Source organism: Lontra canadensis, unplaced genomic scaffold (assembly GCF_010015895.1).
Source record: "Lontra canadensis isolate GAN:19392208 unplaced genomic scaffold, GSC_riverotter_1.0 scaffold97, whole genome shotgun sequence".
Classification (NCBI taxonomy): Eukaryota; Metazoa; Chordata; class Mammalia; order Carnivora; family Mustelidae; genus Lontra; species Lontra canadensis.
Window position 1 is genome coordinate 5,115,868 of NW_022631091.1, and position 17,169 is coordinate 5,133,036.

The following is a 17,169-nucleotide window of genomic DNA, read 5'->3' on the forward strand; positions in this document are numbered from 1 at the left end:
TAGCTAATAGAAGTGGTGCTCACCTAAACCTATTTCATGTTAGCGTTTTGCCCAAAGAAAAATGTGTAAATATCAGTCGGTCATGTTCACCGAGTACCAACACCACCTACATCAGTGCCTGGCATGGTGAACATTTAATGAGCACTTAGGCAAGAATCCGGGAGGACTTCGTTCATCCTGGAGCGCTACAGACCTCAGAGAAGGTAGCATTCATCTACGGACCCTGTGAAGCTCTTCCATGGGCTGCTTGATCCAACCCACTCATCTGAATGCACCACGAGCCACCCAACGGTGCTGGCCGGGTTTCCCTCACTCTCCCCTCATTGGCGTCTCCTGCGCGTGTAACAGCTGTGCTTCCGTAAGCCTCCGTGATACCGCTGGGATGAAACCCACCGTGGGGTATGACCAGTGTTATGGGACTTGACAAAGTAAATTTAACTCACAAAATTTCTTGCAGCCCTACTTTAAAATCTCATGTTTTCACACCTCAAACACTTTTTGGGAACATTGGCTTTTCATCCCCCAGCTACTTATCGCATGTCTTTGTGCAAAGGACTTAGCAAGAAGGACATGCCCAGCGTTTATTAAAATGACTTTCCTCACTCTGGTGAGAGAGGCAGCCCAGGTCCTGAGGGAAAAAGTGTGCAGTGTTTTCTGACTCTGCGATTTGGATTTGGTTCTTGATGATTGCTGTCATGGATGTTAGTTCACTAAAGGAAATATCAACCACATAAGTACGATTTTACAGGGCTCATTTATTTAAAAATTATACTGAAATCAACATAGTTTCAAAAACATCCCACCTGTAAGGTTAAACTAACCGGAAGGCGGATGATATCACTACTTCCCAGAACTAAGTGCTAAAAACTGAAAACACTTATCAAAATCCAGAAGAAACAAATAGGAAAAATACACACTTTTAAATTTTATGTTCTAGAGCTTTTGTTTGATTTCTGTTCCTCAGGCTTCCTCCTGAATCGGCTTCCAAAACTCCTCACAAGGGCTCACGCTCTTCAAGGGTCCGCATTTGGCCTACTCCTTCCGCCACTCTGTAATCTTATTTTCAGAGAGAACAATAATTGTATTTCAGTGATATTGTAGTGGCAAATTATGAGTCAGCAGATAATTAGGAATTTAAAATCCCATTTCTAAGCCTCAGAGTCTAACATGTGGACACTTGACAGGTATCTAATTAGGAAAGGGTTATTTTCAACAGTAACTTCTGACCCCACAAGAGTAATACCTTTGCAAGTCTTTGTCCCTAAGTTCCAGGGGCTCAATTGTATTGAAGTATTAAAGGGAACAATTTGAAGGGAAGTGAACTGTGCTTTTTTTTTTTTTTTTTTCTTTTCTCCTTCTCTTTCTCCTCCTCCTTCTATCCTCAGTGATAGTAGCTAGGAGTTAACATACGGAGACATCTTTGGACAAGCTGGTGAAGCAGAAGAGAGCAGGCGGGACGAAATGGAGAAAGAGGGAAGAGCAGCCTTGAGAACTGTGAGAGGAAGTAGATCAAGATAACTGTCTGCTACAATTCCATTTCTAATTTTATCTCCCTTTGACGGGGAGACTTTGGAATTACCACACCCTATAAACCAATTGTCACATAGAAGCAGGCTGGCGTGGTAATAAATGACGGCACCAGGAGTCTCACCTCCTCTAAATATCATCTCTTAGAAACTGGGAGGACATGTCACACTGATAAGGCCTGTTTCAGTTAATAAGCATAACTAGATACATGGAGAAGCTTCTTTAGAAGAAGAACTAATTAGCCCAGGGATTTTTAACTCTGGGGTGGGATTCCCTGTATCCCTTCAAGGAGAATAAAATCAGGAAGCACGGGGTTCTAAAAAGATTGGGGGACTTTTTTCTTTTTTTCTTTCTTTTTTTTTTTTTTTTTTTTTGCTGCTGCTGCTGATGCAAATGTAACTGACGTCAGCACAAGTCAGACAATGTGTTCCGTCCAGTTTCTAAAGCAGCTCCTCACTAGGTGAGGTCGATCGGCGGAGGCTGCGGTGGCCCCCCAGGTAGGTTCCCTCCCTCCCTGGGCAGGAAGAGCTTTCACGCGCCGAGGCTGCTCCTGGGGCTCTGCCCCGAACAGAACGGCCCTGAAACGACAGGGGCGTCTGTCGTGCGCGTCAACACGAGTGCCTGCGAGGGCACAGAAAGCAGCCCCTCAGGGTGTAGGTGTTTGGGGGGCATGGTGTTGGGGTGTCCCCTCCTGACCACCTTTCTGCGTCTCACGTGTCCCTGAGGGGCTGACAGGGTCTGCCACTGCTTCCACCTACGCAGGGCAGAGGGGCTGCCCGGTCCGGGCCCCCCAGTTCCTGGGTCGCACAATTGAGAGGGGACACGCGGAACACTGCCTGCGGCAACGGGGGTGCCTGTGCAGGGCTTCTCAGCCCTGCTCCCAGCTTGCCCTAAATCCTACTGGGGAAGCGCCAGAGCGCGAGGTACGTGCGCGCCGGGAGTGGGGGGCACTCGGGGAGGCCACCGGCAGGGCCACATGTGTGCCCCAGGTGCACGCCCGGGCGCGATGCGCTGCGTGGGGCGCTGCGCGGGGTGCATGCAGGGGTGCGGGGAAACGCGAGTTATTTGCGGTGCGTGGAGTGCCGGGCGCGGCGCGGCGCGGAGGGGGTTGGTGCAGGCGAGGAAGCGCTGCTGGGTTGGCGCTGCACCGGGCACATGCGGGGGGCGGTGAGGTGGGGGTGTTCGCAGGGCGCGGGGTGCATGCGGGGCGCCCGGAGGTGCGCGCGGGGCGGGGGGTCTCGAGGAAGCCTGTTCACCCCCGGGAGCAAGCTGCAAGGTTGGAAAGGAAAGTCGCCGTCAGCCTGCGGTTCAGTAGCGGGGAGACAAAGGCGACAACAAATGACAAGTAAACATCCAGCCACAGGAAGCCATTAAGGAGAGTGGGCGCTAATGAGCGCGCAGCGGGGACCGGCCGAGGAAACGCCGCGGGCTCCCGACCCGCCCGGAGCCCCGCTGGCAGGCCGTAAACCTGCTGCGCGCCTCTGTCCCCCTTTCCAGTTGCGCCATTAGAAGCCGCAATTACTGGCATCCCAATAAGAAGACTCCAGGGGTAAAAAGAGAAAATTGGGATTCTGTGATCTGGCACATTCTCACGTCCTCCCCTAACTAGCCGCGTGTGAACACGAAGCTCTGAGTATCAAGCCACTTTCCAAGGAGTCTTGTGAAATAGTTTCTCCTAAAAAATCAACTCTTCCGAATAACCAAATGTCCCTTTGTGCTCCCTTACATTTTAAACTATTAAGAAATTTGTTTTCAAGTAGCAGTGGTCAAGCAAGGGTTCGTGGCCCCGCTGTGACTTTGTGTCTGACCTATTTAAGATACTGAGAGCTGGTTTTAATTTTTGGAGCGAGCTCTTTCTCAGGATGGCTGGATCGGGATTGGGCAAATACCCCTGGGGCAGGTGGGGCCGTCCTCGCGCGGTCCCCTAGCATCGCTGCCCGCGGCCACCCCCTTGGTCGAGGACCCCAGGGCAGCGACAGTCGGAGGCCCCGCTGCCCACCGGGTGCAGCTGGGCCGCGTCCACTGCGGGTCTGGGGACCTGGCCGGGAATCCACAGGTACCAGACCACACACAGAGATATGCTTAGGAACTTAGGGAGCTCTGGAAAGGCACTGCCAACAGAGTCCTGCCTTTTAAGCTTGTTTACCTTAAACATTTGAGAAAGTGAGTGGAAAAGTGGTTCAGAGTAAATTTCATTTCAGAAAGTCCACTTCAGATGCTTGGGCACACAAGCATTGCCAAGCATTACCAAGCGTTACCCAAGACCTGGGATTTATTTCTTGATGATTTCTTTATCTGTGGTGTTCCCTTTTGGAGAAGAAGAGAATAAATCTAATCAAAAACGTATCTTTATAGATAACCTACGGGAGTGTAAACACTGATGAAGGTTTAAAGAGACAAACAAATCATTTTAAATAATCCCAAAAGGAACTTCAGTGTCCGGTGGCATCTCCCCACAGAGGCAGTCGCGTCATCTAGTTTGTGCCTTGCCATCTCGGTGACTTTTTCTTGGTGAAAATTCAAGTGTGTTCTCATTGTTATATTTCTTGTGTTGTGCCCTGAATATCAAGTTAGAATAGGCTGATTAAACTTTAATAATGGTATCACCCTCTCCCACTGATTCTAACTGAACTAGAAACCTGAATTCAGAATAAAATATATATGTTCAATAAGTATGAATATATTCTATTCATTATTTTTAGTTTTGAACCAACATTTCTGATCCTGACACTAAAACTCCTCCTAAAATGAATTGGGTCAGACGGCACCTCCAGTCCCTTCTGAACCTAAAATTTTAAATTTCTGTATCATTTTGTTTTAAAAATCACGTTAATACACGTGCGTGGCTTTTTAAAACCATGTTGTTCAGAAGGGCTTAAGATAAAAAGCATCTGACTTCTGTTTCAGCCCACTCCAACACCCAGCCGGCTTCACAGAAATTTCAACTCGACCCACTTCTGTTAGTAATGATGTTTGCATGAGTCTAGTCCTGAATAGAACCACCACCAGCCCAGGAAGAGGTTTGAAGCCTTCTGCTCTCTCTCTCTTTTCTCTTTCTTTGGATATATAGAAAGTGTGTTTACGGTTCCCCTTTCCCTTTCATTGTGAAGGAGTGACACCTCTCAGAAGAAGGGAGGCATCCAGGGAGAATTTCCTTAGGCAAACCTGGAGTCCCCTAGATTTTCCTTTGTCTTGAGTCATAGCTCACTTGCATTCATTTCCCAGAACGTGCAGCACCAGGCCCCTAACTCCTCAAGACCCCTAACTTTACCCTTTACTAGTTTTCCCGTGCTCACTGCTCACTGAGAGGCAGCTTCAAGTCAAGGAACCATAGTGGCTTTGAGAATCTAATTGCTGGGAGCAATTTTAACCCTCAATAGTCATGAATGGTAGTATCTACATACCAGGTACGCCAGATTTGTTCATTTCAAATCAATATTTAGGGGAATATTTCCCCTATGAACACAGAAATCTACAAATATAAAATTATCTTAGAGATACTCTTAGACCATGACAAGTTATCCAAAATTTGCTTTGGCTACTTGGGGTCTTTTGTGATTCCATACACATTTTAGGTCTGTTTGTTCTATTTCTGCAGGAGAAAAATGTCATTGGGATTTTCACAGGGACAGCATTGAATCTGTAGATTGCTTTGGGCAGTGTGGACATTTTAACATTATTCTTCCAACCCATGACCATGGACTAGCTTCTCATTTATTTGTGTCTTCTTCAATTTCTTTCATTAATGCCTGGTAGTTTTCAATATACATGTCTTTCATCTCCTTAGTTAAATTTATTACTAAGTATTTTATTCTTTTTGATGAAATTGGAAGTGAAATTATTTTCTTCATTTCTCAGAATTCATTATTAGGGCAGAGGAATGCAAGAGATTTTTGTGCATTGATTTTGTCTCCTGCAACTTTACTGAATTCTTTTATTAGCCCTAAGAGTTTTTTGGTGGAGTTTTTAGGTTTTCTGTATGTAATACTGTGGCCTTTCCAAATAGTGACAGTTTTATTTTCTCCTTTCCAATTTAGATGCCTCATTTCTTTTTCTTGCCTAATTGCTCTGGCTAGGACTTCTAATAATGGTGTTGAATAAAAATGGCAAGAGTAGGCATCCTTGTGTTGTTCCTGATCTTAGAGAAAAAGCCTTCAACCCTTCATGAATATGATGTGGCTGTGGCTTGTGCTATAAGGCTTTTATTATGTTGAGAAATGTTCCTTCTGTAACCACTTGTTGAGTTTTTATCATAAATGGATGTTCTATTTTGTCAAATGTTTTTTTTTTTTTTTGCATCTTTTGAGATGCTGATGTGATTTTTATCCTTTACTTTGTTAATGTGGTGTATCACATTGACTAATGTGCAGATGGTGAACCATCCTTGCATCCCTGGGAGAAATCCTACTTGATCATAGGTTATGAGCCTTTTAATGTATTGTTCAATTCAATTTTCTGATATTTTATTGAGGATCTTTGTATATATTTTCATCAGAGATACTGGCCTGTAAGTTTCTTTCCTTGTGACCTCCTTGTCTGATGTTGGTATCAAGATAATGTTGGCCTGGTAAAATTAGTTTGGAAGAATTCCTTCTTCTAGTTTTTAGAAGAGTTTGAGATATTAATTCTCCTTTGAATATTTGGTAGAAATCACCACTGAAGCCATCTGGTCCTGGATTTTTTTGGGAGGCTTTTGATGAATGATTCGATCTTCTTACTAGTAATCAGTCTGTTCAGATTTTCTGTTTCATCATGATTCAGTCTCAGTAGTTTGTATGTTTCTAGGAATTCATCCATTCCTTCTAGGTTAGCCAATATATTGGAGTATAATTGTTCATAGTAGTCTCTTGTGACCCTTTGTATTTCCGTGGTTTCATTTGTAACATCTCTTTCATTTCTAATTGTATTTATTTGAGTCCTTTCTCAAATAAATGAATTTATTTATATATTTTTTGCCAACTTTGCTTATCTTTTCAAAGAAACAGCCCTTCGTTTCATTGATCTTTTCTATGTGTTCGTTTTTTACTTGTGTGGGAATCATGTTTTTAACTTTTTGAAAATTATACTTGAAGGGCTTAGTAAACATTAATTTCTGCTCATTCATACCTAGGATAAATATAGAGCCCAGTATTCTTTGTAATGAAAATATTTATGGAAATAATAAAGTGAAATAATGTAGCTAACAAATAGCAAAATGAAAATTACTTATTTTGCAATTTTGTAATATTAATAAAAGACACTCAAAAATATTTGGTGAGGGAATAAGGAAAGTGCTTGCATTTCCACTCTGTCATGTTTTCAACATAATTATGACAATTAAAAAAATTTAAAGAGCCTTATTTTAAAAGTGTACTGGTAGGGGAGCTTGCGTGACTCAGTCAGTTAAGTGTCCAACTCTTGGTTTTGGCTCAGGTTATGATCTCAAGGTCATGAGATTGAAACCAGCATCAGGTTCCATGCTCAGAAAGTCTGCTTGAGATTCTTTCCTTCTGCCCCAATCTCGATTCACACATGTGTTCTCTCTCTCTCTCTTTCTCCCTAAAATAAGTAAATCAATCTTTTAAAAATGTACTGGTAAAAGCAAATAGATGAATAAACCTGGGGGGAAAGAATCTCCTACTTTCAGTTTAAAAACTTAGAAAATAAGCAACATATTATAGGAAACGGACATGAGCTTTGGGGTTTGTCTAACTTGGGATCAGATCAGAGCACAGCTTTGGGCAAGTTGCTTAACCTCTCTAACTCTCGTTTTTCCAGCAGAAACTAACTTAGTAAAAATAGCTTCTTCCCAGGATTGTTCTGAGAGCAAGACGCTGTCTGTGATGTGCCCAGAGCAATCTGGCATACAGTAGGAAATCAATGCATATTAAATAATCCTTTTGTACCTGTGAGCCTTAAAGTTTTATCTAATTGTATCAACTAATTTAAGAGCTAAGTATATAGAGGAATCACCACTATGTGTAAAATTATTTAAAAATCTTTTATCTATTTCATGAATGAACTGGGCTATTAATATTCTAAATATGTTCAGATTAATAAAAATGATACAAACCAAGAACCATGTAGCCATTAACATCTTTACTGTGTACTGGCATCACACTCCTTACTGGTGTTAATGGAATAAATGGAATAAATTCCATGCATTCATTATTTATTGCTGTGTAACACAGTACCCCAGCTGTAGCCACTTAAAACTGCACACATCATGACCTCATAGTGTCTGTGAGTCAGAAACATAGAAATGGATTAGCTGGGTATTCTGCTCACAGACTCATGGTCACAGTCAAGGTGTTGGCTGGGCTGCATCCTCATCTGGAGGTCTGACTGGGGAAGCATATGCATCCCTGCTCACAAGGATGCTGGCATCATCAGTTTCTTTCGTTACAGGATTTATGGCAGCTAGCTTCTTCAGAGTCAACAAAGGGAGAGAGCAGGGTGGAGTCTTATATGATGTTCTGTGATCCCCAGAGTGGCATCCTTCATTGTCATCATATGCCATTGGGTAGGAACAAGTCACATGTCCTGCTTTGTGATTCAGGGCTGGGGATTACACAAAGGCATCAATCCTATGAAGCAAGAATTGTGGGGACCCCCTTGGAGTCTGCCTGCCACCATCTACCCTCTGTCTCCTATGTTCATAAGCCTCCCACATGCAAAAGACATTTAGTCTCTCCCCAGGTTCCCAAGATTCTCTTCTCTTTGTAGCATCAGCTGAGAGTTCAAAATGTCATTATCAAAATCACATCAAAGGTCAGAGAAGGCTCCTGGTATAATCACTAAGTTCAATTCCTGGGGCCCAATTCCATCTTTGGGTCTGGGAAACCAAAGAGAAGAGTTGTTTACTCCCAATACACCAAGCACACACTGGTGGGACCAGCAGCCGACAATAGCCACAGACAGTTCTGCTCCAAAGAAGAAAAAAACAGAAAGTCTAAAGGAGCCTCCGAAGCCAGATGGACAATGTTGGAAGTTCCTTGATGACGTTTCAGGCCTGGGAATAATTCTTGGGGGTTCACCGTCTGGGGTCTTGGTTCTGCTTTCTGAGTCTTCCTTGCTTTGAAATAAAAGGTGGCACCTGTTTGCAGATGAGCCTCTTTCTCAGCCTGCTTCCTGATGGTAGAATCTGGGGAGTAGGATGGTCTCCTTTCATTTTGTACTCTCTTCATTCCTTGCCAAGGAATGAATGCAGAAACCCAAGCTGGCAGGTTTCTGCAGAAGCGATTTTCTCAAAACTGTGTGTCTCCCATACATATCGATGGGACTCATTTCATGAAACAAAGACTTCAGCCACAGATCTTTTTGAGATGCCCCTTCTCTACCTTTGGATCCTGCTGAGATGACACTGCCAATGCTCTGAAGCTCCTTAGAGGCTCCAGAATTGATTGACAGGCTCTGAGGCTCACCCATCATTTTTTGAAAGGTCCTTGTGTGACTGGATTTCCTGACCTTAGGATCTTTGGGAGACATCATCTGAAGGTTGTACAGTCACGTCTTTGGCTCCTCTGAATCATAAGGTCTTCATTTTTGCATGCTTTGCCCTCTAGAGTGGTTGACACTCTGATTTCAGACTTCTCCACTCCAGAGCTGTGAGGAAATAAATTCTATGGACTACTCCATTTGTGGTCATTTACTGTGAACCCCAGAGCCGATGTGGTGAGCTACAGGATACATGTGGTGCTTCTCCCTCCAACGTTGTGTGAACTCCACTGTTTTATCAACCTAGAGTCCCAGGGGCCATGTACCTGCGGTTCCATCAGCTGACTGCGAGATCATCTTTACTTCCACGAAAAGATCACGTCTATATCTCTATTTTTATACCCTTCACATTTTAGAGATTATGCCGGCTAATGTGCCTCTGCCTCTTCCTGGGCTGAGCTCCCATCTCCAGACTTCCAAAGCTCAACTCCTAGCCCTGGTGTTTTCTAGTTGGGTTTCTGGGAAGTTCCATGACCTCTCCGTGTTCCCTGTTTCTCATCTGTGGATGGCAAGGGCAACAAGAGAGCCTACCTACCTGGTCGACCTGGGACAACTGAACAGGTCCATGTCCCTTGGGCTGCTCCCTGGGTGATCTGCAGGGTCGGGTGCTCATTGCTGTTACATTGTATCCCGACTGCTGGTGCCGGAGATACAAACACATGCTAAATGAGCTAGGATTTGATACCATGTCCTACACACTCAGGTTTGGCATTACAAAAAAAAAAAAAGTCATGTTTGTGTGTATGTGTGTTTCACATTCCTTCAGACCATGGGTATCAATTGAAAACAATTTATGAGGTCCCTTTCTACTCTAGAAATCCAAGAAATAAATCTTCAGCCTTCCAGAAGCTGAAGGGAATGAGACAAGCGGGATAGTCAGGTTGCCTAGGTAATGGGATTTAAAAATAAAGTTTAAAACATTGCATTCATTTTTCATTTGATATTTTCAAAAATGCATCAGCTTCTTGCTATGCCTTTTTCTTTTTTAGTGTATATTATTATAGTCAATTTTATAAAAAATAAACTAGTAAGATTCAATTATTAACCCTTTACCTGGTTCATTTCCTCTTGTATTTCTAGAAACGATTAAAGGGAATTCCTACCAAGCACCAGGCACTCTGCCAGTTCTACTTTCATTACCTAATTCAGCAATTATGTATGGGACATGTTTCAAGTCAAAGCCTGGTCTGCACTCACATCGCTTTACTAGAACCTTCCAAGGTGGATATTTCTTTTTCTGGGGGAGAAGACAGACACACAGCTAAGACAGGAGGCTGGGATCTCATGGGGAGCTCCCCCCTGCTCGCCGTCTGCTGGGGCGGTCTCCCGCGCTAACCGTGGACAGCCGTACCTCACACGCCTGTCGCTGCTTTGCGCACTTCAGTATTTTGATTTTGTAATTCTGCTGTGTGTGCCTTTCTACATAATGCAAGTTTTATACAATTATTAAAGTTACATTATTACAACTCCTTTACTACCTTGATCCAGCTAATTTCCATTCAGTAAATATTCATTGTTCATGTGCCAGCCCGTGTCAGGGATTTTTAGTTTGGCTCTTTTGGTAGTAAAATAGTAATAACTCAAGTGACTACAATTTAAATTTACTAGAGGAGCTGAATGTTTTTCTGCAGAAATCGATTTCTGTTCCCTCCTGTCGGATTCTAGTCCTGGCTCTGTCCTGTGCCATCTGAAAGAGGACATAACCATGTCCTCTGAAAAGCGTAATATAATCTGTAGACACAAGGGCTGTTGTCGGGGTGGAACTGTTAGTACCCGCTGACTGTTTGTTTAGCAGATTATCAGTTCCGTATTCCTTAATAGCAATCCATATGCATTTTGGATGCAAACTCCCATCACATTTCCACATTTATTGTTTTTGGATTTCATTGTCTTTTAACATGAAGTTTTATTTCACTGTATATAAAGGTTTCTACAATGTTTCTGGGTTAAACTTAAATGCTGTGTCTGACTATATCAGTTCTATCCAAGAGACAAAAGTTAACTTCTCCTCCATCACTGAGATGAGGGCATTGCTCTGGTAAGAAACAGTGGACCGCTCAGCTTCCCCCGGTAGCTGCGGGAGGGTAGGAAGCGCCAGTACATGGCATTTGTTCTGTAGTTCATCTCTTCTCACTGGTTATAACAGGCTTGTTATACATTAAACATCCATAATTTGGGGTGCGGGGTGCCTGAGTGCCTCAGTCGATCAAGAGGCTGACTCTTGATTTTGGCTCAGGTCATGATCTCAGGGTCGTGAGATCGAGCCTTGCGTGGAACTCCGTGCTCAGTGGAAAGTCTGCTTGAGATTTTATCTCCCTCCCTCTACACTCTCTTTCTCTCTCTCAAATAAATAAATAAATCTTTAAAAATAAATAAGTAAACTTCCATAATTTGGGATTTCTTCCCGCAGTGCAACAATTCCGCAGGGATCATTACAACGCCTTCCCAACCCGCACTTGACAGAGAGAACGGTGAGCCTCCTCACCCAGTCCAGAGAGGGCAGAGGGCGAGGAGCAGGAGCCTGTGCGGCAGTGACCCAGTCCAGCAGTACCGCACACCCAGGCCTTGAATCCGCTCCACGTAGTACCAGCCCTGAGCACCTCCCGCGTCCGCCCACAGCCTGGCCTGCTCTGACCTCCAGCCCCAGGTGACTGGTTTTCTGCAGCTGGCCAGGTGCCTGCTGCTATGGCCGTTCTCCCGTCTCCTGCTTTGGTGACAGATATGCTGCCCATCACCCATCCAGCCGGTCTGAGGGCACCAGCCTCACTCGGCTACCTGCTCCATCAACCCCGACTGCTCCACGGGGTCAGGTAGGAAGGAAGGGTGCCCCCCTCAGGGCTCACAGCGCTGCTGGCCCTGACAGCTGCTCCTGTAAGTTCCAAGGAGCCAGGTGGAATGCACTTTAGTGACATGAAACCCCAAGATTCTTTCTTGCAGAAGGTCCACCAGGGGCTCTGTCCTTCAGCGTGGGACACATCTCTAGGGTGCTCCTGGGGTCCCAGTTGGCCCTGGAGCTCTCAGCACAGTTTCCATGGGAGGCTCAGCTCCCCCACGCCTCATGGTCTCAGGCCTCCAAGGGCTTGTGTGTGCAGCCCCAGGTGGACCCTGCCCAGAACCTTTCTGGATTTCAAACACAGCAGAACATTTCTTGCCATGCAGCCAGGCCTCCAGGACCACAAATGACTCCTCTACGGGTACTAGAGGGACAGCATCAGGGTCGACACGGAAACAGCCCAGCTCGCTTGCCTGCCGTCGGCCGCCGTGACTGTTTTAATTCATGGGTTCTAAACTGCCATGGGCTTAGAGCTCGACAGAAAATAAGAGTGTAGAGAAGTGTGCATAACAACCATATTTTATAAGCAATAGCAACAAAAGAATCAGATAATTGGCCAACTATGAAGACAAAATTCCAATGAATGTCTACCCTGCCTGCAGGGGAAACGCCTAGTTTACAAGGTCGCTTTTACACAAGGTCATGCGAAAGGCAGCAAGGATGAGTGAAGTAGCTTAGGAGCTGGGATCTTGAGGCGCTGGTCTGGGTCCATTTCCAGCTCTGACACGTACAAGCTACAGGACGGTAACAAGTCACTCTGTCCTCCCTCCGTTTTCCTCCTCTGGGGAATGGGCTTGAAATCAGTAGTGCCTCCCGTCTGTGGTTTCCTCAGGAGCCAAGTTCACTGATGCGTGCGAAGTCCTGAGAGGGGTCTGGCTGCAGGAAGTCTGCTGTCCGTGACGGCTGCTATTACATTTTCCATCAACACATCGGTAACCACGTTCCTGCGGTACACGGACTCTGTGACATGTATTTTGAATTCTTTAAGGTCATTTGGCTTAGTTGCTGTTATCAGCAAAGTTCCAGATGGCGTAGCGTGCTGGATCATTAAGCTGTATTTAGAAGAGACGTCACTAAATGCCTCAGTGATGCCCTCCTGAGGATTTATAGGGTTGGTCTTGATCTTTCTTCCTAGTATGATTTTGAAGGACACACACATATCCACAAATAACATGCATGTTCCTACATCTCATGCGCTCGTTTGTGCAAAACCATGCAGGTAGATTTAACGCCACCATGACGAGCAGAAAGCACGGGGCCGTGAGTGACGGCAATAATGAAGCCAGCATGCTGAAATGGATTATCTCGCTTGCTTCTCATTACTCTGTTGTGCCTACAGTGCAGTGTTTCACGGTATAGTCTTCTCCACTGGGTTCAAGTTCACAGGAAATTGTAGACTAGGTTCCTTGACACAAAGCACCATTTTGATCAAATAATGGGTTATTGTTGGTGCTTTGTAAGCAAAGCTCACACAACCAATATTTATTATGCAAAGTGTAATGTACACAAAGTAGCAAATGAAATATATTTTTTGATTATTTTGAAAACCATTAAGTGATTTCTGGTACCAGAAATGATAATTTAATTATAATCATTTCCTATTATACATACATATATATTTTTATTGATTATCGATTTAATATAAATTTCCTCAAGTGTAATGATTAATAGAACAATGCCCACTGGGAAGAACATTTGCTGAAAATAATTAATGATATCTTCCAAACCCACCCAAATCCACCAGATGCCGGTACTTTCACCTACGTCTCAGTTCCTACTGAATTATTCACATTTAACAACGTCCATTCATGATAAAAACATCTGCAAAGTAGGCCTAGAGGGACCATAATTCAACATAATAAAGACCAGAGATGAAAAACCCACAGCTGACATCACCGAACTCAATGGTGAAAACCTGAGAGTTTTTCCCCTAAGGTCGGGAGTAAGACAAGAATGTTCACTCTCAGCACTTCTAGTCAACACAGTACTAGCAGTCCTGCCTCAGCAATCAGAAAACAAAAAGGAATGAAAGGCACCCAAGCTGGAAATTAAGAAGTAAAACTCTCACTATTTGCAGATGACCAGATACTATACATAGAAAACCCTAAAGATTCCACCAAAAAACTACTAAATGGATAAATGAATTCAGTAAAGTCACAGGATACAAAACCAAGGTACAGAAATCTGTTGCTTTCTTATAGACTGATAATGAAGCAACAGAAAGTGAAATTAAGAAAATAATCCAAAAAAAAAAGAAAAGAATCCCATTGACAATTATACCTAAAACAATAAAATATCTAGGAATAAACTTAACCAAAGAGGTGAAAGAACTGTACTCCGAAAACTATAAAACGCTATTGAAAAAAATTCAAGATGATGCAAAGAAATGGAAAGGCATTCCACGCTCATGAGTTGAAAGAGAACAAATGTTGTTAAAATGTCTCTACTACTCAAAGCCATCTACAGAGTTAATACAGTCCGTATCAAAATACCAACAGCATTTTTCACAGGACTAGAATTTTCTAAAATCTGTATAGAACCAAACAGAAGACTCCCAATAGCCAAAACAATCTTGAAAAAAAGAAAAAAATAAGTGGAGACATCACAATTCCATATTTAAATTATATTACAGAGTGATAGTAATTAAAAAAAATAGACATATAGATCAATGGAAAGAATGGAAAACCCAGAAATAAACCAACAAATACATGGTCAATTAATCTTCAACAAAGCAGGAAGGAATCTCCAATGGGAAAAAGACAGTCTCATTAACAAATGGTGTTGGGAAAACCAGACAGTCCCATGTAGAAGAATGAAACTGGACCACTTTCTTACACCAACACAAAAATAAACTCAAAATGGGTTAAAGACCTAAATGTAAGACCTGCAACCATAAAAATCCTAGAAGGGAGCACAGACAGTAAGTCAACGACACTGGCTCTAGCAACATTTTTCCAAACATGTCTCCTGAGGCAAGGGAAATAAAAGCAAAACTAAAGTAAAATAAAAACTTTCTGCACAGTAGGTTGCTAAAAGGCAACCTACTAAATGGAAGAAGATAATTGCAAATGGCATCTCCAATAAAGGGTGAGTATCCAAAATATATAAAGAACAACTCAATGTACAAAAAAACAAATAAACCAATTTAAAAATGAGCAGAAGAGGGGCACCTGGATGACTCAGTCAGTTAAACCTCTGCCTTCAGCTCAGGTCATGATCCGGGGTCCGGGGATCAAGCCCCACATCCAGCTCAATAGGGTCTGCTTCTCCCTCTCCCTCTGCCCCTTCCCTTTGCTCATGCTCTCTCACAAATAAATAAATAAATAAATCTTAAAAAAAATCAAAAATGGGCAGAAGACATGAACAGACCCTTTTCCAAAGAAGACTTGCAGATGGCCAATAGACCCATGAAAAGATGCTCACCATCATTCATCATCAAGGAAATACAAATCAAAACCACAGTGAGATACCACCTTACACCTGTCAGAATGGCTAAAGTCAACAACCCAAGAGACAACTGTGTTGGTGAGGGTGTGGGGAGAAAGGATCCCTCTTGCACTGTTGGTAGGAATGCAAACTGGTGCAGCCACTCTGGAAAACAGTAGAGGTTCCTCAAAAAGTTAAAAATAGAACTGCCCTATGATCTAGTAATTCAACTACTGGGTTTTTACTAAAAAAACACAAAAACATTAATTTGAGGGGATACATACTCCCCTATGTTTACTGCAGCATTATCATCAATAGCCAAACTATGGAAACAGCCCAAGTGTTCATTGGCAGATGAAGGGGTAAAGAAGATGTGGTTCATAGATACCGTGGAATATTACTCAGCCATGAAAAAGAATGAAATTTCATCATTTGCATCTACGTGGTTGGAACTAGAGAGTATAATGTTAAATGAAATAAGTCAGTCAGAGAAAGACAAATACCATATGATTTCACTCATATGTGGAATTGAAGAAACAAAACAAATGAGCAAAGGGGAAAAAAAGGAAAGAAAGAAAGAAACCAAGAAACAGACTTTCAACTGTAGAGAACAAACTGATGGTTACCAGACGGGAGGAGGTGGGGGATGGGAATTAAATAATATACTTGCCATGATGAAAAAAAAAATAAATTCAAAAAGTAAACACCCACATTTCTTATATTCAACTTCTCTAAGTTGACACTGTTATCTTGGTAACAACCAACTCAAGAGAGAGCAAGTTTACAGAGCTCTAATTCTGTAACCAAGGTGAGTTGATAATTTCAGAAATGGGCAAGATTACAATCTACCCTCTTTAGGCTTAAAACAGGGGATCCTAAAATCCCAAATTAGGTTCCTTTCTGAGGGTGGATGTTGGAAGATGCAGTACTCTGTCGAGTGAGTCAGGCCAGGGTTAGTGTCTTTTAGGTGGGCTTCTGAGTACCAGCCGCGCCAGGTTCTTCGCGGGGTCACCATCTAGCTCGTTCAGAGGAAAGAGCTCTGCCCTTGGGAATCGAGGGGCCGGGGCCTGTGCGAGCTTTCCACTGCACCTCTGTCACTCTGTCCTCTCAACCAGAGACGTCCTGCCCTTCGCGACGAACGCCATCATCCAGGAACGCCACAGGCAGTGGGTGAGGAACTAAGGGGCACACACGCTGATTGCTACTCGGAAAGAAAACATGGATTTTGTATTTCATGGCAAAGACAGCGGTGCCCAGAAAACACACTTGGAGACCCGGTCTCGAAACACGAGGAAAGAGGCTCTGCTCCTTGGGGCCTTGAGGGGGCCGGGGAGGGCCCGGGTGATCCGGAGCCCCAGAGCTCCCGCTCAGCACGCGCGCCCTTTGCATGACTGTCCGCTTACTCCGCGAGTTCCACGGCCCGCTTGGCATTCCCATCTGCTCATGTTCTTAAATATGAAAGTCTGGAGCCTCTCCATGAAGGAAAAGTCGAAACCGAGAAAAAGGAAAACCGAGTCAGCGTCGCAATCTAGCGAAAGTAGCGCAGTACGCCCCAACCCACGCGGCCTTTGAACGCCTGTCGCCTGCCGGTCTCTGGCTCCCGGTGGACGTGCGGCACGGGAACCAGTAAAGCACACTAGTGAGGAAACGACCCATTTTTGAAGCCCAACTAACTCAAATCAACATACAGTCACTAAAAGCCGAAAACACGGTCATAACTGCAACGAAGCCCGCCGCGGAACGCACGCGAAGCTGGGCCGCTGTTTGAGAACCAGCGAACTGCCCCCGAGGAAGAGCGCGCCCTGGCTTGGGTGAGGCAGTCCGGGTCCGCACAGCTGGCTCGGCCAAGCGGAAGACACGGGTCCCCTCCCGACCCGGCTGAAAGCCGCCTGCTTCGTCCCCCGCCC